This window comes from Macaca nemestrina, chromosome 2, assembly GCF_043159975.1.
Source record: "Macaca nemestrina isolate mMacNem1 chromosome 2, mMacNem.hap1, whole genome shotgun sequence".
Lineage (NCBI taxonomy): Eukaryota > Metazoa > Chordata > Mammalia > Primates > Cercopithecidae > Macaca > Macaca nemestrina.
In genome coordinates, this window is record NC_092126.1 from 74,197,750 (window position 1) to 74,225,586 (window position 27,837).

A 27,837-nucleotide genomic window follows, 5' to 3' on the forward strand; every position below is an offset into this window, starting at 1 on the left:
AACACAGTTCTTGTGGAATTGGCAAAGTGATATTTGGAAGTCCTTAGAGGGCTGTGGTGTAAAAGGAACTATCCTCAGATGAAATCTGGAAATAAGCTTTCTGAGAAACTGCTTAGTGTTCTGTTAATTCATCTCACAGTGTTACATCTGTATTTCGTGGATCTCTTTGCTAGCCTTAGTTTTGTGGAATCTGAGAACAGATATTTCGGATCCCTTTGAAGACTATAGGGCCAAAGGAAATATCCTCCGATAACAAAGAGAAAGATGCTTTCTGAGCTACATGTTTGTGTTCTGTGAAATCATCCCACAGAGTTAAAGCTTTCCCCTCCAGAAGCCTTTTGCTAAGACAGTTCTTGTGGAATTGGCAAAGAGATATTTGCAAGCCCATAGAGGGCTATAGTGAAAGAGGAAATATCCTGAGATGAAATCTGGAAAGAAGCTCGGAGAAACTGCTCTTTGATGTGTGATTACCACTCACAGAGTTACATGTGTATTTCGTGGATCTCTTTGCTAGCCTTATTTCTGTGGAATCTGAGAACAGATATTTCGGATCCCTTTGAAGACTATAGGGCCAAAGGAAATATCCTCCGATAACAAAGAGAAAGAATCTTTCTGAGAAACTACTTTGTGTTCCGTGAAATCAACTCACAGAGTTACAGCTTTCCCCTCAAGAAGCTTTTCACTAAGACAGTTCTTGTGGAATTGGCCAAGTGATATTTGGAAGCCCATAGAGTGCTATGGTGAAAAAGGAAACATCCTCAGATGAAATCTGGAAAGAAGGTTTCTGAGAAACTGCTTAGTGTTCTGTTAATTCATCTCACAGAGTTACATCTGTATTTCGTGGATCTCTTTACTAGCCTTATTTCTGTGGAATCTGAGAACAGCCATTTCGGGTCCCTATGAAGACAATAGGGCGAAAGGAAATATCCTCCGATAACAAAGAGAAAGAAGCTTTCTGTGAAACTTCTTTGTGTTCTGTGAAATCATCTCACAGAGTTACAGCTTTCCCCTCAAGATCCTTTCCCTAAGACATTTCTTGTGGAATTGGCAAATTGATATTCGGAAGCCCATAGAGGGCTATGGTGAAAAAGGAAATATCCTCAGATGAAATCTGGAAAGAAGATTTCTGAGAAACTGCTTAGTGTTCTGTTAATTCATCTCACAGAGTTACATCTGTATTTCGTGGATCTCTTTGCAAGCCTTATTTCTGTGGAATCTGAGAACAGATATTTCGGATCCCTTTGAAGACTATAGTGACAAAGGAAATATCCTCCGATAACAAAGAGAAAGAAGCTTTCTGAGGAACTTCTTTGTGTTCTCTGAAATAAAATGACAGAGTTACAGCTTTCCCCTCAAGAAGGCTTTCGCTAAGACAGTTCTTGTGGAATTGGCAAAGTGATATTTGGAAGCCCACAGAGGGGTATGGTGAAAAAGGAAATATCCTCAGATGAAATCTGGAAAGAAGCTCTGAGAAACTGCTCTGTGATGTGTGATTTCCACTCACAGAGTTACATTTGTATTTCGTGGATCTCTTTGCTAGCCTTATTTCTGTGGAATCTGAGAACAGATATTTCGGATCCCTTTGAAGATTATAGGGCCAAAGGAAATATCCTCCGATAACAAAGAGAAAGAATCTTTCTGGAAACTACTTTGTGTTCTGTGAAATCATCTCACAGAGTTACAGCTTTCCCCTCAAGAAGCTTTTCGCTAAGACAGTTCTTGTGGAATTGGCAAAGTTATATTTGGAAGCCCATAGAGGGCTATGGTGAAAGAGGAAATATCCTCAGATGAAATCTGGAAAGAAGCTTTCTGAGAAACTGCTCTGTGATATGTGACTTCCACTCACAGAGTTACATGTGTGTTTCGTGGATCTCTTTGCTAGCCTTATTTCTGTGGATTCTGAGAACAGATATTTCGGATCCCTTTGAAAACCTTAGGACCAAAGGAAATATCCTCCGATAACAAAGAGAAAGAAGATTTCTGAGAAACTTCTTTGTGTTCTGTGAAATCACCTAACAGAGTTACATCTTTCCCTCAAGAAGCCTTTCGCTAAGACAGTTCTTGTGGAATTGACCAAATGATATTTGGAAGCCCATAGAGGGCTATGGTGAAAGAGGAAATATCCTTAGATGAAATCTGGAAAGAAGCTTTCTGAGAAACTGCTCTGTGATGTGTGACTTCCACTCACAGAGTTACATGTGTATTTCGTGGATCTCTTTGCTAGCCTTATTTCTGTGGAATCTGAGAACAGATATTTCGGATCCCTTTGAAGACTATAGGGCCAAAGGAAATATCCTCCGATAACAAAGAGAAAGAAGCTTTCTGAGAAACTTCTTTGATTTCTGTGAAATCATCTCACAGAGTTACAGCTTTCCCCTCAAGAAGCCTTTCGCTAAGACAGTTCTTGTTGAATTGGCGAAGTGATATTTGGAAGCCCATAGAGGGCTATGGTGAAAAAGGAAATATCCTCAGATGAAATCTGGAAAGAAGCTTTCTGAGAAACTGCTTAGGGTTCTGTTAATTCATCTCACAGAGTTACATCTGTATTTCGTGGATCTCTTTGCTAGCCTTATTTCTGTGGAATCTGAGAACAGACATTTCGGGTCCCTTTGAAGACTATAGGGCCAAAGGAAATATCTTCCGATAACAAAGAGAAAGAAGCTTTCTGAGAAACTTCTTTGTGTTCTGTGAAATCATCTCACAGAGTTACAGCTTTCCCCTCAAGAAGCCTTTCGCTAAGACAGTTCTTGTGGAATTGGCAAAGTGATATTTGGAAGCCCATTGAGGGCTATGGTGAAAAAGGAAATATCCTCAGATGAAATCTGGAAAGAAGCTTTCTGAGAAACTGCTTAGTGTTCTGTTAATTCATCTCACAGAGTTACATCTGTATTTCGTGGATCTCTTTGCTAATCTTATTTCTGTGGAATCTGAGAACAGATATTTCGGATCCCTTTGAAGACTATAGGGCCAAAGGAAATATCCTCCGATAACAAAGAGAAAGAAGCTTTCTGAGAAACTTCTTTGTGTTCTGTGAAATCATCTCACAGAGTTACAGCTTTCCCCTCAAGAAGCCTTTCGCTAAGACAGTTCTTGTGGAATTGGCAAAGTGATATTTGGAAGCACATAGAGGGCTATGATGAAAAAGGAAATATCCTCAGATGAAATCTGGAAAGAAGCTTTCTGAGAAACTGCTCTGTGATGTGTGATTTCCACTCACAGAGTTACATCTGTATTTCGTGGATCTCTTTGCTAGCCTTATTTCTGTGGAATCTGAGAACATATATTTCGGATCCCTTTGAAGACTATAGGGCCAAAGGAAATATCCTCCGATAACAAAGAGAAAGAAGCTTTCTGAGAAACTTCTTTGTGTTCCGTGAAATCATCTCACAGAGTTACAGCTTTCCCCTCAGGAAGCCTTTCGCTAAGACCGTTCTTTTGGAATTGGCAAAGTGATAGTTGGAACCCCTAGAGGGCTATGGTGAAAAAGGAAATATCCTCAGATGAAATCTGGAAAGAAGCTTTCTGAGAAACTGCTTAGTGTTCTGTAAATTCATCTCACAGAGTTACATCTGTATTTCGTGGGTCTCTTTGCTAGCCTTATTTCTGTGGAATCTGAGAACAGATATTTCGGATCTCTTTGAAGTCTATAGAGGCAAAGGAAATATCCTCCGATAACAAAGTGAAAGAAGCTTTCTGAGAAACTTCTTTGTGTTCTGTGAAATCATCTCACAGAGTTACAGCTTTCCCCTCAAGAAGCCTTTCGCTAAGACAGTTCTTGTGGAATTGGCAATGTGATATTTGGAAGCCCATAGAGGGCTATGGTGTAAAAGCAAATATACACAGATACAATCTGGAAAGAAGCTTTCTGAGAAACTGCTCTGTGATGTGTGACTTCCACTCACCGAGTTACATGTGTATTTCGTGGATCTCTTTGCTAGCCTTATTTCTGTGGAATCTGAGAACAGATATTTCGGATCCCTTTGAAGACTATAGGGCCAAAGGAAATAGGTCCGATAACAAAGAGAAAGAAGCTTTCTGAAGAACTACTTTGTGTTCTCTGAAATCAAATGACAGAGTTACAACTTTCCCCTCAAGAAGCCTTTCGCTAAGACAGTTCTTGTGGAATTGGCAAAGTGATATTTGGAAGTCCATTGAGGGATATGGTGAAAAAGGAAATATCCTCAGATGAAATCTGGAAAGAAGCTTTCTGAGAAACTGCTTAGTGTTCTGTTAATTCATCTCACAGAGTTACATCTGTATTTTGTGGATCTCTTTGCTAGCCTTATTTCTGTGGAATCTGAGAACAGATATTTCGGATCCCTTTGAAGACTATAGGGCCAAAGGAAATATCCCCCGATAAGAAAGAGAAGGAAGCTTTCTGAGAAACCTCTCTCCGTTATGTGAAATCATCTCACAGAGTTACAGCTTTCCCCTTAAGAAGCCTTTCGCTAAGACAATTCTTGTGGAATTGGCCAAGTGATATTTGGGAGCCCATAGAGGGATATGGTGAAAAAGGAAATATCCTCAGATGAAATCTGGAAAGAAGCTTTCTGAGAAACTGCTCTGTGATGTGGAACTTCCACTCACAGTGTTACATCTGTATTTCGTGGATCTCTTTGCTAGCCTTATTTTTGTGGAATCTGAGAAAAGACATTTTGGATCCCTTTGAAGACTACAGTGCCAAAAGAAATATCCTCCGATAACAAAGAGAAAGAAGCTTTCTGAGAAACTTCTTTGTGTTCTGCGAAATCATCTCACAGAGTTACTGCTTTCCCCTCAAGAAGCCTTTCGCTAAGACAGTTCTTGTGGAATTGGCAAAGTGATATTTGGAAGCCCATAGAGGGCTATGGTGAAAAAGGAAATATCGTCAGATGAAATCTGGAAAGAAGATTTCTGAGAAACTGCTTAGTGTTCTGTTAATTCATCTCACAGAGTTACATCTGTATTTCGTGGATCTCTTTGCTAGCCTTATTTCTGTGGAATCTGAGAAGAGATATTTCGGATCCCTTTGAGACTATAGGGCCATAGGAAATATCCTGCGATAACAAAGAGAAAGAAGCTTTCTGAGAAACTTCTTTGTGTTCTGTGAAATCATCTCACAGAGTTACAGCTTTCCCCTCAAGAAGCCTTTCGCTAACACAGTTCTTGTGGAATTGGCAAAGTGATATTTGGAAGTCCTTAGAGGGCTATGGTGTAAAAGGAACTATCCTCAGATGAAATCTGGAAATAAGCTTTCTGAGAAACTGCTTAGTGTTCTGTTAATTCATCTCACAGTGTTACATCTGTATTTCGTGGATCTCTTTGCTAGCCTTAGTTTTGTGGATTCTGAGAACAGATATTTCGGATCCCTTTGAAGACTATAGGGCCAAAGGAAATATCCTCCGATAACAAAGAGAAAGAAGCTTTCTGAGATACATGTTTGTGTTCTGTGAAATCATCTCACAGAGTTACAGCTTTCCCCTCCAGAAGCCTTTCGCTAAGACAGTTCTTGTGGAATTGGCAAAGAGATATTTGGAAGCACATAGAGGGCTATAGTGAAAGAGGAAATATCCTGAGATGAAATCTGGAAAGAAGCTGTGAGAAACTGCTCTGTGATGTGTGATTTCCACTCACAGAGTTACATGTGTATTTCGTGGATCTCTTTGCTAGCCTTATTTCTGTGGAATCTGAGAACAGATATTTCGGATCCCTTTGAAGACTATAGGGCCCAAGGAAATATCCTCCGATAACAAAGAGAAAGAAGCTTTCTGAGAAACTACTTTGTGTTCCGTGAAATCATCTCACAGAGTTACAGCTTTCCCCTCAAGAAGCTTGTCACTAAGACAGTTCTTGTGGAATTGGCAAAGTTATATTTGGAAGCCCATAGAGGGCTTTGGTGAAAAAGGAAATATCCGCAGATGAAATCTGGAAAGAAGCTTTCTGAGAAACTGCTCTGTGATGTGTGACTTCCACTCACAGAGATACATCTGTATTTCGTGGATCTCTTTGCTAGCCTTATTTCTGTGGAATCTCAGAACAGATATTTCGGATCCCTTTGAAGACTATAGGGCCAAAGGAAATATCCCCCGGTAACAAAGAGAAAGAAGCTTTCTGTGAAACTTCTTTGTGTTCTGTGAAAACATCTCACAGAGTTACAGCTTTCCCCTCAAGAAGCCTTTCGCTATGACAGTTCTTGTGCAATTGGACAAGTGATATTTGGAAGTCCATAGAGGGGTATGGTGAAAAAGGAAATATCCTCATATGAAATCTGGAAATAAGCTTTCTGAGAAACTGCTCTGTGATGTGGAACTTCCACTAACAGGGTTACATCTGTATTTCGTGTATCTCTTTACTAGCCTTATTTTTGTGGAATGTGAGAACAGACATTTTGGATCCCTTTGAAGACTACAGTGCCAAAAGAAATATCCTCCGATAACAAAGAGAAAGAAGCTTTCTGAGAAACTTCTTTGTGTTCTGTGAAATCATCTCACAGAGTTACAGCTTTCCCCTCAAGAAGCCTTTCGCTAAGACAGTTCTTGTGGAATTGACAAAGTGATATTCGGAAGCCCATAGAGGTCTATGGTGAAAAAGGAAATATCCTCAGATGAAATCTGGAAAGAAGCTTTCTGAGAAACTGCTTAGTGTTCTGTAAATTCATCTCACAGAGTTACATCTGTATTTCGTGGGTCTCTTTGCTAGCCTTATTTCTGTGGAATCTGAGAACAGATATTTCGGATCTCTTTGAAGTCTATAGGGGCAAAGGAAATATCCTCCGATAACAAAGTGAAAGAAGCTTTCTGAGAAACTTCTTTGTGTTCTGTGAAATCATCTCTCAGAGTTACAGCTTTCCCCTCAAGAAGCCTTTCGCTAAGACAGTTCTTGTGGAATTGGCAATGTGATATTTGGAAGCCCATAGAGGGCTATGGTGAAAAAGCAAATATACACAGATACAATCTGGAAAGAAGCTTTCTGAGAAACTGCTCTGTGATGTGTGATTTCCACTCACAGAGTTACATCTGTATTTCGTGGATCTCTTTGCTAGCCTTATTTCTGTGGAATCTGAGAACAGATATTTCGGATCCCTTTGAAGACTATAGGGCCAAAGGAAATATCCTCCGATAACAAAGAGAAAGAAGCTTTCTGAGAAACTTCTTTGTGTTCCGTGAAATCATCTCACAGAGTTACAGCTTTCCCCTCAGGAAGCCTTTCGCTAAGACCGTTCTTTTGGAATTGGCAAAGTGATAGTTGGAACCCCTAGAGGGCTATGGTGAAAAAGGAAATATCCTCAGATGAAATCTGGAAAGAAGCTTTCTGAGAAACTGCTTAGTGTTCTGTAAATTCATCTCACAGAGTTACATCTGTATTTCGTGGGTCTCTTTGCTAGCCTTATTTCTGTGGAATCTGAGAACAGATATTTCGGATCTCTTTGAAGTCTATAGGGGCAAAGGAAATATCCTCCGATAACAAAGTGAAAGAAGCTTTCTGGGAAACTTCTTTGTGTTCTGTGAAATCATCTCACAGAGTTACAGCTTTCCCCTCAAGAAGCCTTTCGCTAAGACAGTTCTTGTGGAATTGGCAATGTGATATTTGGTAGCCCATAGAGGGCTATGGTGAAAAAGCAAATATACACAGATACAATCTGGAAAGAAGCTTTCTGAGAAACTGCTCTGTGATGTGTGACTTCCTCTCACCGAGTTACATGTGTATTTCGTGGATCTCTTTGCTAGCCTTATTTCTGTGGAATCTGAGAACAGATATTTCGGATCCCTTTGAAGACTATAGGGCCAAAGGAAATAGGTCCGATAACAAAGAGAAAGAAGCTTTCTGAAGAACTACTTTGTGTTCTCTGAAATCAAATGACAGAGTTACAACTTTCCCCTCAGGAAGCCTTTCGCTAAGACAGTTCTTGTGGAATTGACAAAGTGATATTTGGAAGCCCATTGAGGGATATGGTGAAAAAGGAAATATCCTCAGATGAAATCTGGAAAGAAGCTTTCTGAGAAACTGCTTAGTGTTGTGTTAATTCATCTCACAGAGTTACATCTGTATTTTGTGGATCTCTTGGCTAGCCTTATTTCTGTGGAATCTGAGAACAGATATTTCGGATCCCTTTGAAGACTATAGGGCCAAAGGAAATATCCTCCGATAAAAAAGAGAAAGAAGGTTTCTGCGAAACTTCTTTGTGTTCTGTGAAATCATCTCACAGAGTTACAGCTTTCCCCTCCAGAAGCCTTTCGCTAAGACAGTTCTTTTGGAATTGGCAAAGTGATATTTGGAAGCCCATAGAGGGCTATGGTGAAAAAGGATATATCCTCAGATGAAATATGGAAGGAAGCTTTCTGAGAAACTGCTCTGTGATTTGTGATTTCCACTCACAGAGTTACATCTGTATTTCGTGGATCTCTTTGCTAGCCTTATTTCTGTGGAATCTGAGAACAGATATTTCGGATCCCTTTGAAGACTATAGGGCCAAAGGAAATATCCTCCGATAACACAGAGAAAGAAGCTTTCTGAGAAACTTCTTTGTGTTCTGTGAAATCATCTCACAGAGTTACAGCTTTCCCCTCAGGAAGCCTTTAGCTAAGACAGTTCTTGTGGAATTGGCAAAGTGATATTTGGAAGCCCATAGAGGGCTATGGTGAAAAAGGAAATATCCTCAGATGAAATCTGGAAAGAAGCTTTCTGAGAAACTGCTTAGTGTTCTGTTAATTCATCTCACAGAGTTACATCTGTATTTCGTGAATCTCTTTGCTAGCCTTATTTCTGTGGAATCTGAGAACAGATATTTCGGATCCCTTTGAAGACTATAGGGCCAAAGGAAATATCCTTCGATAACAAAGGGAAAGAAGCTTTCTGAGAAACTTCTTTGTATTCTGTGAAATCATCTCACAGAGTTACAGCTTTCCCCTCCAGAAGCCTTTCGCTAAGAAAGTTCTTGTGGAATTGGCAAAATGATATTTGGAAGCCCATAGAGGGCTATAGTGAAAGAGGAAATATCCAGAGATGAAATCTGGAAAGAAGCTCTGAGAAACTGTTCTGTGATGTGTGATTTCCACTCACAGAGTTACATGTGTATTTCGTGGATCTCTTTGCTAGCCTTATTTCTGTGGAATCTGAGAACAGATATTTCGCATCCCTTTGAAGACTATAGGGCCAAAGGAAATATCCTCCGATAACAAAGAGAAAGAAGCTTTCTGAGAAACTACTTTGTGTTCTGTGAAATCATCTCACAGAGTTACAGCTTTCCCCTCAAGAAGATTTTCGCTAAGACAGTTCTTGTGTAATTGGCAAAGTTATATTTGGATCCCATAGAGGGCTACGGTGAAAAAGGAAATATCCTGATATGAAATCTGGAAAGAAGCTTTCTGAGAAACTGCTCTTTGATGTGTGACTTCCATTCACAGAGTTACATCTGTATTTCGTGGATCTCTTTGCTAGCCTTATTTCTGTGGAATCTCAGAACAGATATTTCGGATCCCTTTGAAGTCTATAGGGCCAAAGGAAATATCCTCCGATAACAAAGAGAAAGAAACTTTCTGAGAAACTTCTTTGTGTTCTGTGATATCATCTCACAGAGTTACAGCTTTCCCCTCAAGAAGCCTTTCGCTAAGACAGTTCTTGTGGAATTGCAAAGTGATATTTGGAAGCCCATAGAGGGCTATGGTGAAAAAGGAAATATCCTCAGATGAAATCTGGAAAGAAGCTTTCTGAGAAACTGCTTAGTGTTCCGTTAATTCATCACACAGAGTTACATCTGTATTTCGTGGATCTCTTTGCTAGCCTTATTTCTGTGGAATCTGAGAACAGTCATTTCGGGTCCCTTTGAAGACTATAGGGCCAAAGGAAATATCCTCCGATAACAAAGAGAAGGAAGGTTTCTGAGAAACTTCTTTGTGTTCTTTGAAATCGTCTCACAGAGATACAACTTTTAGCTCAAGAAGACTTTCGCTAAGACAGTTCTTGTGGAATTGGCAAAGTGATATTTGGAAGCCCATAGAGGGCTACGGTGAAAAAGGAAATATCCCCTGATGAAATCTGGAAAGAAGGTTTCTGAGAAACTGCTTAGTGTTCTGTTAATTCATCTCACAGAGTTACATCTGTATTTTGTGGATCTCTTTGCTAGCCTTATTTCTGTGGAATCTGAGAACAGATATTTCGGATCCGTTTGAAGACTATAGGGCCAAAGGAAATATCCTCCGATAACAAAGAGAAAGAAGCTTTCTGAGAAACTCCTTTGTGTTCTGTGAAATCATCTCACAGAGTTACAGCTTTCCCCTCAAGAAGCCTTTCGCTAAGACAGTTCTTGTGGAATTGGCAAAGTGATATTTGGAAGCCCATAGAGGGCTATGGTGAAAAAGGAAATATCCTCAGATGAAATATGGAAGGAAGCTTTCTGAGAAACTGCTCTGTGATGTGTGATTTCCACTCACAGAGTTACATCTGTATTTCGTGGATCTCTTTGCTAGCCTTATTTCTGTGGAATCTGAGAACAGATATTTCGGATCCCTTTGAAGACTATAGGGCCAAAGGAAATATCCTCCGATAACAAAGAGAAAGAAGCTTTCTGAGAAACTTCTTTGTATTCTGTGAAATCATCTCACAGAGTTACAGCTTTCCCCTCAAGAAGCTTTTCGCTAAGACAGTTCTTGTGTAATTGGCAAAGTTATATTTGGATCCCATAGAGGGCTACGGTGAAAAAGGAAATATCCTCAGATGAAACCTGGAAAGAAGCTTTCTGAGAAACTGCTTAGTGTTCTGTTAATTCATCTCACAGAGTTACATCTGTATTTCGTGGATCTCTTTGCTAGCCTTATTTCTGTGGAATCTGAGAACAGTCATTTCGGGTCCCTTTGAAGACTATAGGGCCAAAGGAAATATCCTCCGAAAACAAAGAGAAAGAAGGTTTCTGAGAAACTTCTTTGTGTTCTTGAAATCATCTCACAGAGATACAGCTTTTAGCTCAAGAAGCCTTTCGCTAAGACAGTTCTTGTGGAATTGGCAAAGTGATATTTGGAAGCACATAGAGGGCTATGGTGAAAAAGGAAATATCCCCTAATGAAATCTGGAAAGAAGCTTTCTGAGAAACTGCTTAGTGTTCTGTTAATTCATCTCACAGAGTTACATGTGTATTTCCTGGATCTCTTTGCTAGCCTTATTTCTGTGGAATCTGAGAACAGATATTTCGGATCCCTTTGAAGACTATAGGGCCAAAGGAAATATCCTCCGATAACAAATACAAAGAAGCTTTCTGAGAAACTTCTTTGTGTTCTGTGAAATCATCTCACAGAGTTACAGCTTTCCCCTCTAGAAGCCTTTCGCTAAGACAGTTCTTGTGGAATTGGCAAAGTGATATTTGGAAGCCCATAGAGGGATATGGTGAAAAAGGAAATATCCTCAGATGAAATCTGGAAAGAAGTTTTCTGAGAAACTGCTTAGTGTTCTGTTAATTCATCTCACAGAGTTACATCTGTATTTCGTGGATCTCTTTGCTAGCCTTATTTCTGTGGAATCTGAGAACAGATATTTCGGATCCCTTTGAAGGCTATAGGGCCAAAGGAAATATCCTCCGATAACAAAGAGAAAGAAGCTTTCTGAGAAACTTCTTTGTGTTCTGTGAAATCATCTCACAGAGTTACAGCTTTCCCCTCAAGAAGCCTTTCGCTAAGACAGTTCTTGTGGAATTGGCAATGTGATATTTGGATGCCCATAGAGGGCTATGGTGAAAAAGGAAATATCCTCAGATGAAATATGGAAGGAAGCTTTCTGAGAAACTGCTCTGTGATGTGTGAATTCCACTCACAGAGTTACATCTGTATTTCGTGTATCTCTTTGCTAGCCTTATTTCTGTGGAATCTGAGAACAGATATTTCGGATCCCTTTGAAGACTATAGGGCCAAAGGAAATATCCTCCGATAACAAATACAAAGAAGCTTTCTGAGAAACTTCTTTGTGTTCTGTGAAATCATCTCACAGAGTTACAGCTTTCCCCTCATAAAGCCTTTCGCTAAGATAGTTCTTGTGGAATTGGCAAAGTGATATTTGGAAGCCCATAGAGGGATATGGTGAAAAAGGAAATATCCTCAGATGAAATCTGGAAAGAAGCTTTCTGAGAAACTGCTTAGTGTTCTGTTAATTCATCTCACAGAGTTACATCTGTATTTTGTGGATCTCTTTGCTAGCCTTATTTCTGTGGAATCTGAGAACAGATATTTCGGCAACCTTTGAAGACTATAGGGCCAAAGGAAATATCCTCCGATAACAAAGAGAAAGAAGCTTTCTGAGAAACTTCTTTGTGTTCTGTGAAATCATCTCACAGAGTTACAGCTTTCCCCTCAAGAAGCCTTTCGCTAAGACAGTTCTTGTGGAATTGGCAAAGTGATATTTGGATGCCCATAGAGGGCTATGGTGAAAAAGGAAATATACTCAGATGAAATATGGAAGGAAGCTTTCTGAGAAACTGCTCTGTGATGTGTGAATTCCACTCACAGATTTACATCTGTATTTCGTGGATCTCTTTGCTAGCCTTATTTCTGTGTAATCTGAGAACAGATATTTCGGATCCCTTTGAAGACTATAGGGCCAAAGAAAATATCCTCCGATAACAAAGGGAAAGAAGCCTTCTGAGAAACTTCTTTGTGTTCTGTGAAATCATCTCACAGAGTTACAGCTTTCCCCTCTAGAAGCCTTTCGCTAAGACAGTTATTGTGGAATTGGCAAAGTGATATTTGGAAGCCCATAGAGGGCTATGGTGAAAAAGGAAATATCCTCAGATGAAATCTGGAAAGAAGCTTTCTGAGAAACTGCTCTGTGATGTGTGACTTCCACTCACAGAGTTACATGTGTATTTCGTGGATCTCTTTGCTAGCCTTATTTCTGTGGATTCTGAGAACAGATATTTCGGATCCCTTTGAAAACCTTAGGACCAAAGGAAATATCCTCCGATAACAAAGAGAAAGAAGATTTCTGAGAATCTTCTTTGTGTTCTGTGAAATCACCTAACAGAGTTACATCTTTCCCCTCAAGAAGCCTTTCGCTAAGACAGTTCTTGTGGAATTGACCAAGTGATATTTGGAAGCCCATAGAGGGCTATGGTGAAAAAGGAAATATCCTCAGATGAAATCTGGAAAGAAGCTTTCTGAGAAACTGCTTAGTGTTCTGTTAATTCATCTCACAGAGTTACATCTGTATTTCGTGGATCTCTTTGCTAGCCTTATTTCTGTGGAATATGAGAACAGATATTTCGGATCCCTTTGAAGTCTATAAGTCCAAAGGAATTATCTCCGATAACAAAGAGAAAGAAGCTTTCCGAGAAACTTCTTTGTGTTCTGTGAAATCATCTCACAGAGTTACAGCTTTCCCCTCAAGAAGCCTTTCGCTAAGACAGTTCTTGTGGAATTGACAAAGTGATATTTGGAAGCCCATAGAGGGCTATGGTGAAAAAGGAAATATCCTCAGATGAAATCTGGAAAGAAGCTTTCTGAGAAACTGCTTAGTGTTCTGTTAATTCATCTCACAGAGTTACATCTGTATTTCGTGGATCTCTTTGCTAGCCTTATTTCTGTGGAATCTGAGAAGAGATATTTCGGATCCCATTGAAACTATAGGGCCATAGGAAATATCCTGCGACAACAAAGAGAAAGAAGCTTTCTGAGAAACTTCTTTGTGTTCTGTGAAATCATCTCATAGAGTTACAGCTTTCCCCTCAAGAAGCCTTTCGCTAAGACAGTTCTTGTGGAATTGGCAAAGTGATATTTGGAATCCCATAGAGGGCTACGGTGTAAAAAGGAACTATCCTCAGATGAAATCTGGAAAGAAGCTTTCTGAGAAACTCCTTGGTGTTCTGTTAATTCATCTCACAGAGTTACGTCTTTATTTCGTGGATCTCTTTGCTAGCCTTATTTCTGTGGAATTCGAGAACAGATATTTCGGATCCCTTTGAAGACTATAGGGCCAAAGGAAATATCCTCCGATAACAAAGAGAAGGAAGCTTTCTGAGATACATGTTTGTGTTCTGTGAAATCATCTCACAGAGTTACAGCTTTCCCCTCAAGAAGCCTTTCGCTAAGACAGTTCTTGTGCAATTGGCAAAGTGATATTTGGAAGCCCATTGAGGGGTATGGCAAAAAAGGAAATATCCTCAGATGAAATCTGGAAAGAAGCTCTGAGAAACTGCTCTGTGATGTGTGATTTCCACTCACAGAGTTACATGTGTATTTCGTGGATCTCTTTCCTAGCCTTATTTCTGTGGAATCTGAGAACAGATATTTCGGATCCCTTTGAAGACTATAGGGCCAAAGGAAATATCCTCCGATAACAAAGAGAAAGAAGCTTTCAGGAAACTACTTTGTGTTCTGTGAAATCATCTCACAGAGTTACAGCTTTCCCCTCAAGAAGCTTTTCGCTAAGACAGTTCTTGTGGAATTGGCAAAGTTATATTTGGAAGCCCATAGAGGGCTATGGTGAAAAAGGAAATATCCTCAGATGAAATATGGAAAGAAGCTTCCTGAGAAACTGCTCTGTGATGTGTGATTTCCACTCACAGAGTTACATCTCTATTTCGTGGATCTCTTTGCTAGCCTTATTTCTGTGGAATCTGAGAACAGATATTTCGGATCCCTTTGAAGACTATAGGGCCAAAGGAAATATCCTCCGATAACAAAGAGAAAGAAGCTTTCTGAGAAACTTCTTTGTGTTCCGTGAAATCATCTCACAGAGTTACAGCTTTCCCCTCAGGAAGCCTTTCGCTAAGACAGTTCTTGTGGGATTGGCAAAGTGATATTTGGAAGCCCATAGACGGCTATGGTGAAAAAGGAAATATCCTCAGATGAAATCTGGAAAGAAGCTTTCTGAGAAACTGCTTAGTGTTCTGTAAATTCATCTCACAGTGTTACATCTGTATTTCGTGGGTCTCATTGCTAGCCTTATTTCTGTGGAATCTGAGAACAGATATTTCGGATCCCTTTGAAGTCTATTGGGCCAAAGGAAATATCCTCCGATAACAAAGAGAAAGAAGCTTTCTGAGAAACTTCTTTGTGTTCTGTGAAATCATCTCACAGAATTACAGCTTTCCCCGCAAGAAGCCTTTCCCTAAGACAGTTCTTGTGTAATTGGCAAAGTTATATTTGGATCCCATAGAGGGCTACGGTGAAAAAGGAAATATCCTCAGATGAAACCTGGAAAGAAGCTTTCTGAGAAACTGCTTAGTGTTCTGTTAATTCATCTCACAGAGTTACATCTGTATTTCGTGGATCTCTTTGCTAGCCTTATTTCTGTGGAATCTGAGAACAGTCATTTCGGGTCCCTTTGAAGACTATAGGGCCAAAGGAAATATCCTCCGAAAACAAAGAGAAAGAAGGTTTCTGAGAAACTTCTTTGTGTTCTTGAAATCATCTCACAGAGATACAGCTTTTAGCTCAAGAAGCCTTTCGCTAAGACAGTTCTTGTGGAATTGGCAAATTGATATTTGGAAGCACATAGAGGGCTATGTTGAAAAAGGAAATATCCCCTGATGAAATCTGGAAAGAAGCTTTCTGAGAAACTGCTTAGTGTTCTGTTAATTCATCTCACAGAGTTACATGTGTATTTCCTGGATCTCTTTGCTAGCCTTATTTCTGTGGAATCTGAGAACAGATATTTCGGATCCCTTTGAAGACTATAGGGCCAAAGGAAATATCCTCCGATAACAAATACAAAGAAGCTTTCTGAGAAACTTCTTTGTGTTCTGTGAAATCATCTCACAGAGTTACAGCTTTCTCCTCAAGAAGCCTTTCGCTAAGACAGTTCTTGTGGAATTGGCAAAGTGATATTTGGAAGCCCATAGAGGGATATGGTGAAAAAGGAAATATCCTCAGATGAAATCTGGAAAGAAGTTTTCTGAGAAACTGCTTAGTGTTCTGTTAATTCATCTCACAGAGTTACATCTGTATTTCGTGGATCTCTTTGCTAGCCTTATTTCTGTGGAATCTGAGAACAGATATTTCGGATCCCTTTGAAGGCTATAGGGCCAAAGGAAATATCCTCCGATAACAAAGAGAAAGAAGCTTTCTGAGAAACTTCTTTGTGTTCTGTGAAATCATCTCACAGAGTTACAGCTTTCCCCTCAAGAAGCCTTTCGCTAAGACAGTTCTTGTGGAATTGGCAATGTGATATTTGGATGCCCATAGAGGGCTATGGTGAAAAAGGAAATATCCTCAGATGAAATATGGAAGGAAGCTTTCTGAGAAACTGCTCTGTGATGTGTGAATTCCACTCACAGAGTTACATCTGTATTTCGTGGATCTCTTTGCTAGCCTTATTTCTGTGGAATCTGAGAACAGATATTTCGGATTCCTTTGAAGACTATAGGGCCAAAGGAAATATCCTCCGATAACAAATACAAAGAAGCTTTCTGAGAAACTTCTTTGTGTTCTGTGAAATCATCTCACAGAGTTACAGCTTTCCCCTCATAAAGCCTTTCGCTAAGATAGTTCTTGTGGAATTGGCAAAGTGATATTTGGAAGCCCATAGAGGGCTATGGTGAAAAAGGAAATATCCTCAGATGAAATCTGGAAAGAAGCTTTCTGAGAAACTGCTTAGTGTTCTGTTAATTCATCTCACAGAGTTACATCTGTATTTTGTGGATCTCTTTGCTAGCCTTATTTCTGTGGAATCTGAGAACAGATATTTCGGAAACCTTTGAAGACTATAGGGCCAAAGGAAATATCCTCCGATAACAAAGAGAAAGAAGCTTTCTGAGAAACTTCTTTGTGTTCTGTGAAATCATCTCACAGAGTTACAGCTTTCCCCTCAAGAAGCCTTTCGCTAAGACATTTCTTGTGGAATTGGCAAAGTGATATTTGGATGCCCATAGAGGGCTATGGTGAAAAAGGAAATATACTCAGATGAAATATGGAAGGAAGCTTTCTGAGAAACTGCTCTGTGATGTGTGAATTCCACTCACAGAGTTACATCTGTATTTCGTGGATCTCTTTGCTAGCCTTATTTCTGTGTAATCTGAGAACAGATATTTCGGATCCCTTTGAAGACTATAGGGCCAAAGAAAACATCCTCCGATAACAAAGGGAAAGAAGCCTTCTGAGAAACTTCTTTGTGTTCTGTGAAATCATCTCACAGAGTTACAGCTTTCCCCTCTAGAAGCCTTTCGCTAAGACAGTTCTTGTGGAATTGGCAAAGTGATATTTGGAAGCCCATAGAGGGCTATGGTGAAAAAGGAAATATCCTCAGATGAAATCTGGAAAGAAGCTTTCTGAGAAACTGCTCTGTGATGTGTGACTTCCACTCACAGAGTTACATGTGTATTTCGTGGATCTCTTTGCTAGCCTTATTTCTGTGGATTCTGAGAACAGATATTTCGGATCCCTTTGAAAACCTTAGGACCAAAGGAAATATCCTCCGATAACAAAGAGAAAGAAGATTTCTGAGAATCTTCTTTGTGTTCTGTGAAATCACCTAACAGAGTTACATCTTTCCCCTCAAGAAGCCTTTCGCTAAGACAGTTCTTGTGGAATTGACCAAGTGATATTTGGAAGCCCATAGAGGGCTATGGTGAAAAAGGAAATATCCTCTGATGAAATCTGGAAAGAAGCTTTCTGAGAAACTGCTTAGTGTTCTGTTAATTCATCTCACAGAGTTACATCTGTATTTCGTGGATCTCTTTGCTAGCCTTATTTCTGTGGAATATGAGAACAGATATTTCGGATCCCTTTGAAGTCTATAAGTCCAAAGGAAATATCTCAGATAACAAAGAGAAAGAAGCTTTCCGAGAAACTTCTTTGTGTTCTGTGAAATCATCTCACAGAGTTACAGCTTTCCCCTCAAGAAGCCTTTCGCTAAGACAGTTCTTGTGGAATTGACAAAGTGATATTTGGAAGCCCATAGAGGGCTATGGTGAAAAAGGAAATATCCTCAGATGAAATCTGGAAAGAAGCTTTCTGAGAAACTGCTTAGTGTTCTGTTAATTCATCTCACAGAGTTACATCTGTATTTCGTGGATCTCTTTGCTAGCCTTATTTCTGTGGAATCTGAGAAGAGATATTTCGGATCCCTTTGAAACTATAGGGCCATAGGAAATATCCTGCGACAACTAAGAGAAAGAAGCTTTCTGAGAAACTTCTTTGTGTTCTGTGAAATCATCTCATAGAGTTACAGCTTTCCCCTCAAGAAGCCTTTCGCTAAGACAGTTCTTGTGGAATTGGCAAAGTGATATTTGGAATCCCATAGAGGGCTACGGTGTAAAAAGGAACTATCCTCAGATGAAATCTGGAAAGAAGCTTTCTGAGAAACTCCTTGGTGTTCTGTTAATTCATCTCACAGAGTTACGTCTTTATTTCGTGGATCTCTTTGCTAGCCTTATTTCTGTGGAATCTGAGAACAGATATTTCGGATCCCTTTGAAGACTATAGGGCCAAAGGAAATATCCTCCGATAACAAAGAGAAGGAAGCTTTCTGAGATACATGTTTGTGTTCTGTGAAATCATCTCACAGAGTTACAGCTTTCCCCTCAAGAAGCCTTTCGCTAAGACAGTTCTTGTGCAATTGGCAAAGTGATATTTGGAAGCCCATTGAGGGGTATGGCGAAAAAGGAAATATCCTCAGATGAAATCTGGAAAGAAGCTCTGAGAAACTGCTCTGTGATGTGTGATTTCCACTCACAGAGTTACATGTGTATTTCGTGGATCTCTTTCCTAGCCTTATTTCTGTGGAATCTGAGAACAGATATTTCGGATCCCTTTGAAGACTATAGGGCCAAAGGAAATATCCTCCGATAACAAAGAGAAAGAAGCTTTCAGGAAACTACTTTGTGTTCTGTGAAATCATCTCACAGAGTTACAGCTTTCCCCTCAAGAAGCTTTTCGCTAAGACAGTTCTTGTGGAATTGGCAAAGTTATATTTGGAAGCCCATAGAGGGCTATGGTGAAAAAGGAAATATCCTCAGATGAAATCTGGAAAGAAGCTTCCTGAGAAACTGCTCTGTGATGTGTGATTTCCACTCACAGAGTTACATCTCTATTTCGTGGATCTCTTTGCTAGCCTTATTTCTGTGGAATCTGAGAACAGATATTTCGGATCCCTTTGAAGACTATAGGGCCAAAGGAAATATCCTCCGATAACAAAGAGAAAGAAGCTTTCTGAGAAACTTCTTTGTGTTCCGTGAAATCATCTCACAGAGTTACAGCTTTCCCCTCAGGAAGCCTTTCACTAAGACAGTTCTTGTGGGATTGGCAAAGTGATATTTGGAAGCCCATAGACGGCTATGGTGAAAAAGGAAATATCCTCAGATGAAATCTGGAAAGAAGCTTTCTGAGAAACTGCTTAGTGTTCTGTAAATTCATCTCACAGTGTTACATCTGTATTTCGTGGGTCTCATTGCTAGCCTTATTTCTGTGGAATCTGAGAACAGATATTTCGGATCCCTTTGAAGTCTATTGGGCCAAAGGAAATATCCTCCGATAACAAAGAGAAAGAAGCTTTCTGAGAAACTTCTTTGTGTTCTGTGAAATCATCTCACAGAATTACAGCTTTCCCCGCAAGAAGCCTTTCCCTAAGACAGTTCTTGTGGAATTGGCAATGTGATATTTGGAAGCCCTTAGAGGGCTATGGTGAAAAAGCAAATATCCTCAGATGCAATCTGGAAAGAAGCTTTCTGAGAAACTGCTCTTTGATGTGTGACTTCCACTCACAGAGTTACATGTGTATTTCGTGGATCTCTTTGCTAGCCTTATTTCTGTGGAATCTCAGAACAGATATTTCGGATCCCTTTGAAGACTATAGGGCCAAAGGAAATATCCTCCGATAACAAAGAGAAAGAAGCTTTCTGAGGAACTACTTTGTGTTCTCTGAAATCAAATGACAGAGTTACAGCTTTCCCTTCAAGAAGCCTTTCGCTAAGACAGTTCTTGTGGAATTGGCAAAGTGATATTTGGAAGCCCATAGTGGGCTATGGTGAAAAAGGAAATATCCTCAGATGAAATCTGGAAAGAAGCTTTCTGAGAAACTGCTTAGTGTTCTGTTAATTCATCTCACAGAGTAACATCTGTATTTCCTGTATCTCTTTGCTAGCCTTATTTCTGTGGAATCTGAGAACAGATATTTCGGAACCATTTGAAGACTCTAGGGCCAAAGGAAATATCCTCCGATAACAAAGAGAAAGAAGCTTTCTGAGAAACTTCTGTGTGTTCTGTGAAATCATCTCACAGAGTTACAGCTTTCCCCTCAAGAAGCCTTTCGGTAAGACAGTTCTTGTGGAATTGGCAAAGTGATATTTGGAAGCCCATAGTGGGCTATGTTGAAAAAGGAAATATCCTCAGATGAAATCTTGAAAGAAGCTTTCTGAGAAACTGCTCTGTGATGTGTGAATTCCACTCACAGAGTTACATCTGTATTTCGTGGATCTCTTTGCTTGCCTTATTTCTGTGGAATCTGAGAAGAGATATTTCGGATCCCTTTGAGACTATAGGGCCATAGGAAATATCCTGCGATAACAAAGAAAAGAAGCTTTCTGAGAAACTTCTTTGTGTTCTGTGAAATCATCTCACAGAGTTACAGCTTTCCCCTCAAGAAGCCTTTCGCTAAGACAGTTCTTGTGGAATTGGCAAAGTGATATTTGGAAGCCCATAGAGGGCTATGGTGAAAAAGGAAATATCCTCAGATGAAATATGGAAAGAAGCTTTCTGAGAAACTGCTCTGTGATGTGTGATTTTCACTCACAGAGTTACATCTGTATTTCGTGGATCTCTTTGCTAGCCTTATTTCTGTGGAATCTGAGAACAGATATTTCGGATCCCTTTGAAGACTATAGGGCCAAAGGAAATATCCTCCGATAACAAAGAGAAAGAAGCTTTCTGAGAAACTTCTTTGTGTTCCGTGAAATCATCTCACAGGGTTACAGCTTTCCCCTCAGCAAGCCTTTCGCTAAGACAGTTCTTGTGGAATTGGCAAAGTGATATTTGGAAGCCCATAGAGGGCTATGGTGAAAAAGGAAATATCCTCAGATGAAATCTGGAAAGAAGCTTTCTGAGAAACTGCTTAGTGTTCTGTTAATTCATCTCACAGGGTTACATCTGTATTTCGTGGATCTCTTTGCTAGCCTTATTTCTGTGGAATCTGAGAACAGACTTTTCGGGTCCCTTTGAAGACTATAGGGCCAAAGGAAATATCCTCCGATAACAAAGAGAAAGAAGCTTTCTGAGAAACTTCTTTGTGTTCTGTGAAATCATCTCACAGAGTTACAGCTTTCCCCTAAAGAAGCCTTTCGCTAAGACAGTTCTTGTGGAATTGGCAAAGTGATATTTGGAAGCCCACTGAGGGCTATGGTGAAAAAGGAAATATCCTCAGATGAAATCTGGAAAGAAGCTTTCTGAGAAACTGCTTAGTGTTCTGTTAATTCATCTCACAGAGTTACATCTGTATTTCGTGGATCTCTTTGCTAATCTTATTTCTGTGGAATCTGAGAACAGATATTTCGGATCTCTTTGAAGACTATAGGGCCAAAGGAATTATCCTCCGATAACAAAGAGAAAGAAGCTTTCTGAGAAACTTCTTTGTGTTCTGTGAAATCATCTCACAGAGTTACAGCTTTCCCCTCAAGAAGCCTTTCGCTAAGACAGTTCTTGTGGAATTGGCAAAGTGATATTTGGAAGCCCATAGAGGGCTATGGTGAAAAAGGAAATATCCTCAGATGAAATATGGAAAGAAGCTTTCTGAGAAACTGCTCTGTGATGTGTGATTTCCACTCACAGAGTTACATCTGTATTTCGTGGATCTCTTTGCTAGCCTTATTTCTGTGGAATCTGAAAACAGATATTTCGAATCCCTTTGAAGACTATAGGGCCAAAGGAAATATCCTCCGATAACAAAGAGAAAGAAGCTTTCTGAGAAACTTCTTTGTGTTCCGTGAAATCATCTCACAGAGTTACAGCTTTCCCCTCAGGAAGCCTTTCGCTAAGACAGTTCTTGTGGAATTGGCAAAGTGATATTTGGAAGCCCATAGAGGGCTATGGTGAAAAAGGAAATATCCTCAGATGAAATCTGGAAAGAAGCTTTCTGAGAAACTGCTTAGTGTTCTGTAAATTCATCTCACAGTGTTACATCTGTATTTCGTGGGTCTCATTGCTAGCCTTATTTCTGTGGAATCTGAGAACAGATATTTCGGATCCCTTTGAAGTCTATTGGGCCAAAGGAAATATCCTCCGATAACAAAGAGAAAGAAGCTTTCTGAGAAACTTCTTTGTGTTCTGTGAAATCATCTCACAGAATTACAGCTTTCCCCTCAAGAAACCTTTCGCTAAGACAGTTCTTGTGGAATTGGCAAAGTGATATTTGGAAGCCCATAGAGGGCTATGGTGAAAAAGGAAATATCCTCAGATGAAATCTGGAAAGAAGCTTTCTGAGAAACTGCTTAGTGTTCTGTTAATTCATCTCACAGGGTTACATCTGTATTTCGTGGATCTCTTTGCTAGCCTTATTTCTGTGGAATCTGAGAACAGACATTTCGGGTCCCTTTGAAGACTATAGGGCCAAAGGAAATATCCTCCGATAACAAAGAGAAAGAAGCTTTCTGAGAAACTTCTTTGTGTTCTGTGAAATCCTCTCACAGAGTTACAGCTTTCCCCTCAAGAAGCCTTTCGCTAAGACAGTTCTTGTGGAATTTGCAAAGTGATATTTGGAAGCCCATTGAGGGCTATGGTGAAAAAGGAAATATCCTCAGATGAAATCTGGAAAGAAGCTTTCTGAGAAACTGCTTAGTGTTCTGTTAATTCATCTCACAGAGTTACATCTGTATTTCGTGGATCTCTTTGCTAATCTTATTTCTGTGGAATCTGAGAACTGATATTTCGGATCTCTTTGAAGACTATAGGGCCAAAGGAATTATCCTCCGATAACAAAGAGAAAGAAGCTTTCTGAGAAACTTCTTTGTGTTCTGTGAAATCATCTCACAGAATTACAGCTTTCCCCGCAAGAAGCCTTTCGCTAAGACAGTTCTTGTGGAATTGGCAATGTGATATTTGGAAGCCCATAGAGGGCTATGGTGAAAAAGCAAATATCCTCAGATGCAATCTGGAAAGAAGCTTTCTGAGAAACTGCTCTTTGATGTGTGACTTCCACTCACAGAGTTACCTCTGTATTTCGTGGATCTCTTTGCTAGCCTTATTTCTGTGGAATCTCAGAACAGATATTTCGGATCCCTTTGAAGACTATAGGGCCAAAGGAAATATCCTCCGATAACAAAGAGAAAGAAGCTTTCTGAGGAACTACTTTGTGTTCTCTGAAATCAAATGACAGAGTTACAGCTTTCCCCTCAAGAAGCCTTTCGCTAAGACAGGTCTTGTGGAATTGGCAAAGTGATATTTGGAAGCCCATAGAGGGCTAAGGTGAAAAAGGAAATATCCTCAGATGAAATCTGGAAAGAAGCTTTCTGAGAAACTGCTTAGTGTTCTGTTAATTCATCTCACAGAGTTACATCTGTATTTCGTGGATCTCTTTGCTAGCCTTATTTCTGTGGAATATGAGAACAGATATTTCGGATCCCTTTGAAGTCTATAAGTCCAAAGGAAATATCTCCGATAACAAAGAGAAAGAAGCTTTCCGAGAAACTTCTTTGTGTTCTGTGAAATCATCTCACAGAGTTACAGCTTTCCCCTCAAGAAGCCTTTCGCTAAGACAGTTCTTGTGGAATTGACAAAGTGATATTTGGAAGCCCATAGAGGGCTATGGTGAAAAAGGAAATATCCTCAGATGAAATCTGGAAAGAAGCTTTCTGAGAAACTGCTTAGTGTTCTGTTAATTCATCTCACAGAGTTACATCTGTATTTCGTGGATCTCTTTGCTAGCCTTATTTCTGTGGAATCTGAGAAGAGATATTTCGGATCCCTTTGAAACTATAGGGCCATAGGAAATATCCTGCGACAACAAAGAGAAAGAAGCTTTCTGAGAAACTTCTTTGTGTTCTGTGAAATCATCTCATAGAGTTACAGCTTTCCCCTCAAGAAGCCTTTCGCTAAGACAGTTCTTGTGGAATTGGCAAAGTGATATTTGGAATCCCATAGAGGGCTACGGTGTAAAAAGGAACTATCCTCAGATGAAATCTGGAAAGAAGCTTTCTGAGAAACTCCTTGGTGTTCTGTTAATTCATCTCACAGAGTTACGTCTTTATTTCGTGGATCTCTTTGCTAGCCTTATTTCTGTGGAATTCGAGAACAGATATTTCGGATCCATTTGAAGACTATAGGGCCAAAGGAAATATCCTCCGATAACAAAGAGAAGGAAGCTTTCTGAGATACATGTTTGTGTTCTGTGAAATCATCTCACAGAGTTACAGCTTTCCCCTCAAGAAGCCTTTCGCTAAGACAGTTCTTGTGCAATTGGCAAAGTGATATTTGGAAGCCCATTGAGGGGTATGGCGAAAAAGGAAATATCCTCAGATGAAATCTGGAAAGAAGCTCTGAGAAACTGCTCTGTGATGTGTGATTTCCACTCACAGAGTTACATGTGTATTTCGTGGATCTCTTTCCTAGCCTTATTTCTGTGGAATCTGAGAACAGATATTTCGGATCCCTTTGAAGACTATAGGGCCAAAGGAAATATTCTCCGATAACAAAGAGAAAGAAGCTGTCAGGAAACTACTTTGTGTTCTGTGAAATCATCTCACAGAGTTACAGCTTTCCCCTCAAGAAGCTTTTCGCTAAGACAGTTCTTGTGGAATTGGCAAAGTTATATATGGAAGCCCATAGAGGGCTATGGTGAAAAAGGAAATATCCTCAGATGAAATCTGGAAAGAAGCTTCCTGAGAAACTGCTCTGTGATGTGTGATTTCCACTCACAGAGTTACATCTCTATTTCGTGGATCTCTTTGCTAGCCTTATTTCTGTGGAATCTGAGAACAGATATTTCGGATCCCTTTGAAGACTATAGGGCCAAAGGAAATATCCTCCGATAACAAAGAGAAAGAAGCTTTCTGAGAAACTTCTTTGTGTTCCGTGAAATCATCTCACAGAGTTACAGCTTTCCCCTCAGGAAGCCTTTCGCTAAGACAGTTCTTGTGGGATTGGCAAAGTGATATTTGGAAGCCCATAGACGGCTATGGTGAAAAAGGAAATATCCTCAGATGAAATCTGGAAAGAAGCTTTCTGAGAAACTGCTTAGTGTTCTGTAAATTCATCTCACAGTGTTACATCTGTATTTCGTGGGTCTCATTGCTAGCCTTATTTCTGTGGAATCTGAGAACAGATATTTCGAATCCCTTTGAAGTCTATTGGGCCAAAGGAAATATCCTCCGATAACAAAGAGAAAGAAGCTTTCTGAGAAACTTCTTTGTGTTCTGTGAAATCATCTCACAGAATTACAGCTTTCCCCGCAAGAAGCCTTTCCCTAAGACAGTTCTTGTGGAATTGGCAATGTGATATTTGGAAGCCCTTAGAGGGCTATGGTGAAAAAGCAAATATCCTCAGATGCAATCTGGAAAGAAGCTTTCTGAGAAACTGCTCTTTGATGTGTGACTTCCACTCACAGAGTTACATGTGTATTTCGTGGATCTCTTTGCTAGCCTTATTTCTGTGGAATCTCAGAACAGATATTTCGGATCCCTTTGAAGACTATAGGGCCAAAGGAAATATCCTCCGATAACAAAGAGAAAGAAGCTTTCTGAGGAACTACTTTGTGTTCTCTGAAATCAAATGACAGAGTTACAGCTTTCCCCTCAAGAAGCCTTTCGCTAAGACAGTTCTTGTGGAATTGGCAAAGTGATATTTGGAAGCCCATAGAGGGCTATGGTGAAAAAGGAAATATCCTCAGATGAAATCTGGAAAGAAGCTTTCTGAGAAACTGCTTAGTGTTCTGTTAATTCATCTCACAGAGTTACATCTGTATTTCCTGTATCTCTTTGCTAGCCTTATTTCTGTGGAATCTGAGAACAGATATTTCGGAACCATTTGAAGACTCTAGGGCCAAAGGAAATATCCTCCGATAACAAAGAGAAAGAAGCTTTCTGAGAAACTTCTGTGTGTTCTGTGAAATCATCTCACAGAGTTACAGCTTTCCCCTCAAGAAGCCTTTCGGTAAGACAGTTCTTGTGGAATTGGCAAAGTGATATTTGGAAGCCCATAGTGGGCTATGGTGAAAAAGGAAATATCCTCAGATGAAATCTGGAAAGAAGCTTTCTGAGAAACTGCTTAGTGTTCTGTTAATTCATCTCACAGAGTTACATCTGTATTTCGTGGATCTCTTTGCTAGCCTTATATCTGTGGAATCTGAGAAGAGATATTTCGGATCCCTTTGAGACTATAGGGCCATAGGAAATATCCTGCGATAACAAAGAAAAGAAGCTTTCTGAGAAACTTCTTTGTGTTCTGTGAAATCATCTCACAGAGTTACAGCTTTCCCCTCAAGAAGCCTTTCGCTAAGACAGTTCTTGTGGAATTGGCAAAGTGATATTTGGAAGCCCATAGAGGGCTATCGTGAAAAAGGAAATATCCTCAGATGAAATATGGAAAGAAGCTTTCTGAGAAACTGCTCTGTGATGTGTGATTTCCACTCACAGAGTTACATCTGTATTTCGTGGATCTCTTTGCTAGCCTTATTTCTGTGGAATCTGAGAACAGATATTTCGGATCCCTTTGAAGACTATAGGGCCAAAGGAAATATCCTCCGATAACAAAGAGAAAGAAGCTTTCTGAGAAACTTCTTTGTGTTCCGTGAAATCAACTCACAGGGTTACAGCTTTCCCCTCAGCAAGCCTTTCGCTAAGACAGTTCTTGTGGAATTGGCAAAGTGATATTTGGAAGCCCATAGAGGGCTATGGTGAAAAAGGAAATATCCTCAGATGAAATCTGGAAAGAAGCTTTCTGACAAACTGCTTAGTATTCTGTTAATTCATCTCACAGAGTTACATCTGTATTTCGGGGATCTCTTTACTAGACTTATTTCTGTGGAATCTGAGAACAGATATTTCGGATCCCTTTGAAGACTATAGGGCCAAAGGAAATATCCTCCGATAACAAAGAGAAAGAAGCTTTCTGAGAAACTTCTTTGTGTTCTGTGAAATCATCTCACAGAATTACAGCTTTCCCCTCAAGAAGCCTTTCGCTAAGACAGTTCTTGTGGAATTGGCAAAGTGATATTTGGAAGCCCATAGAGGGCTATGGTGAAAAAGGAAATATCCTCAGATGAAATCTGGAAAGAAGCTTTCTGAGAAACTGCTTAGTGTTCTGTTAATTCATCTCACAGGGTTACATCTGTATTTCGTGGATCTCTTTGCTAGCCTTATTTCTGTGGAATCTGAAAACAGACATTTCGGGTCCCTTTGAAGACTATAGGGCCAAAGGAAATATCCTCCGATAACAAAGAGAAAGAAGCTTTCTGAGAAACTTCTTTGTGTTCTGTGAAATCCTCTCACAGAGTTACAGCTTTCCCCTCAAGAAGCCTTTCGCTAAGACAGTTCTTGTGGAATTGGCAAAGTGATATTTGGAAGCCCATTGAGGGCTATGGTGAAAAAGGAAATATCCTCAGATGAAATCTGGAAAGAAGCTTTCTGAGAAACTGCTTAGTGTTCTGTTAATTCATCTCACAGAGTTACATCTGTATTTCGTGGATCTCTTTGCTAATCTTATTTCTGTGGAATCTGAGAACAGATATTTCGGATCTCTTTGAAGACTATAGGGCCAAAGGAATTATCCTCCGATAACAAAGAGAAAGAAGCTTTCTGAGAAACTTCTTTGTGTTCTGTGAAATCATCTCACAGAGTTACAGCTTTCCCCTCAAGAAGCCTTTCGCTAAGACAGTTCTTGTGGAATTGGCAAAGTGATATTTGGAAGCCCATAGAGGGCTATGGTGAAAAAGGAAATATCCTCAGATGAAATATGGAAA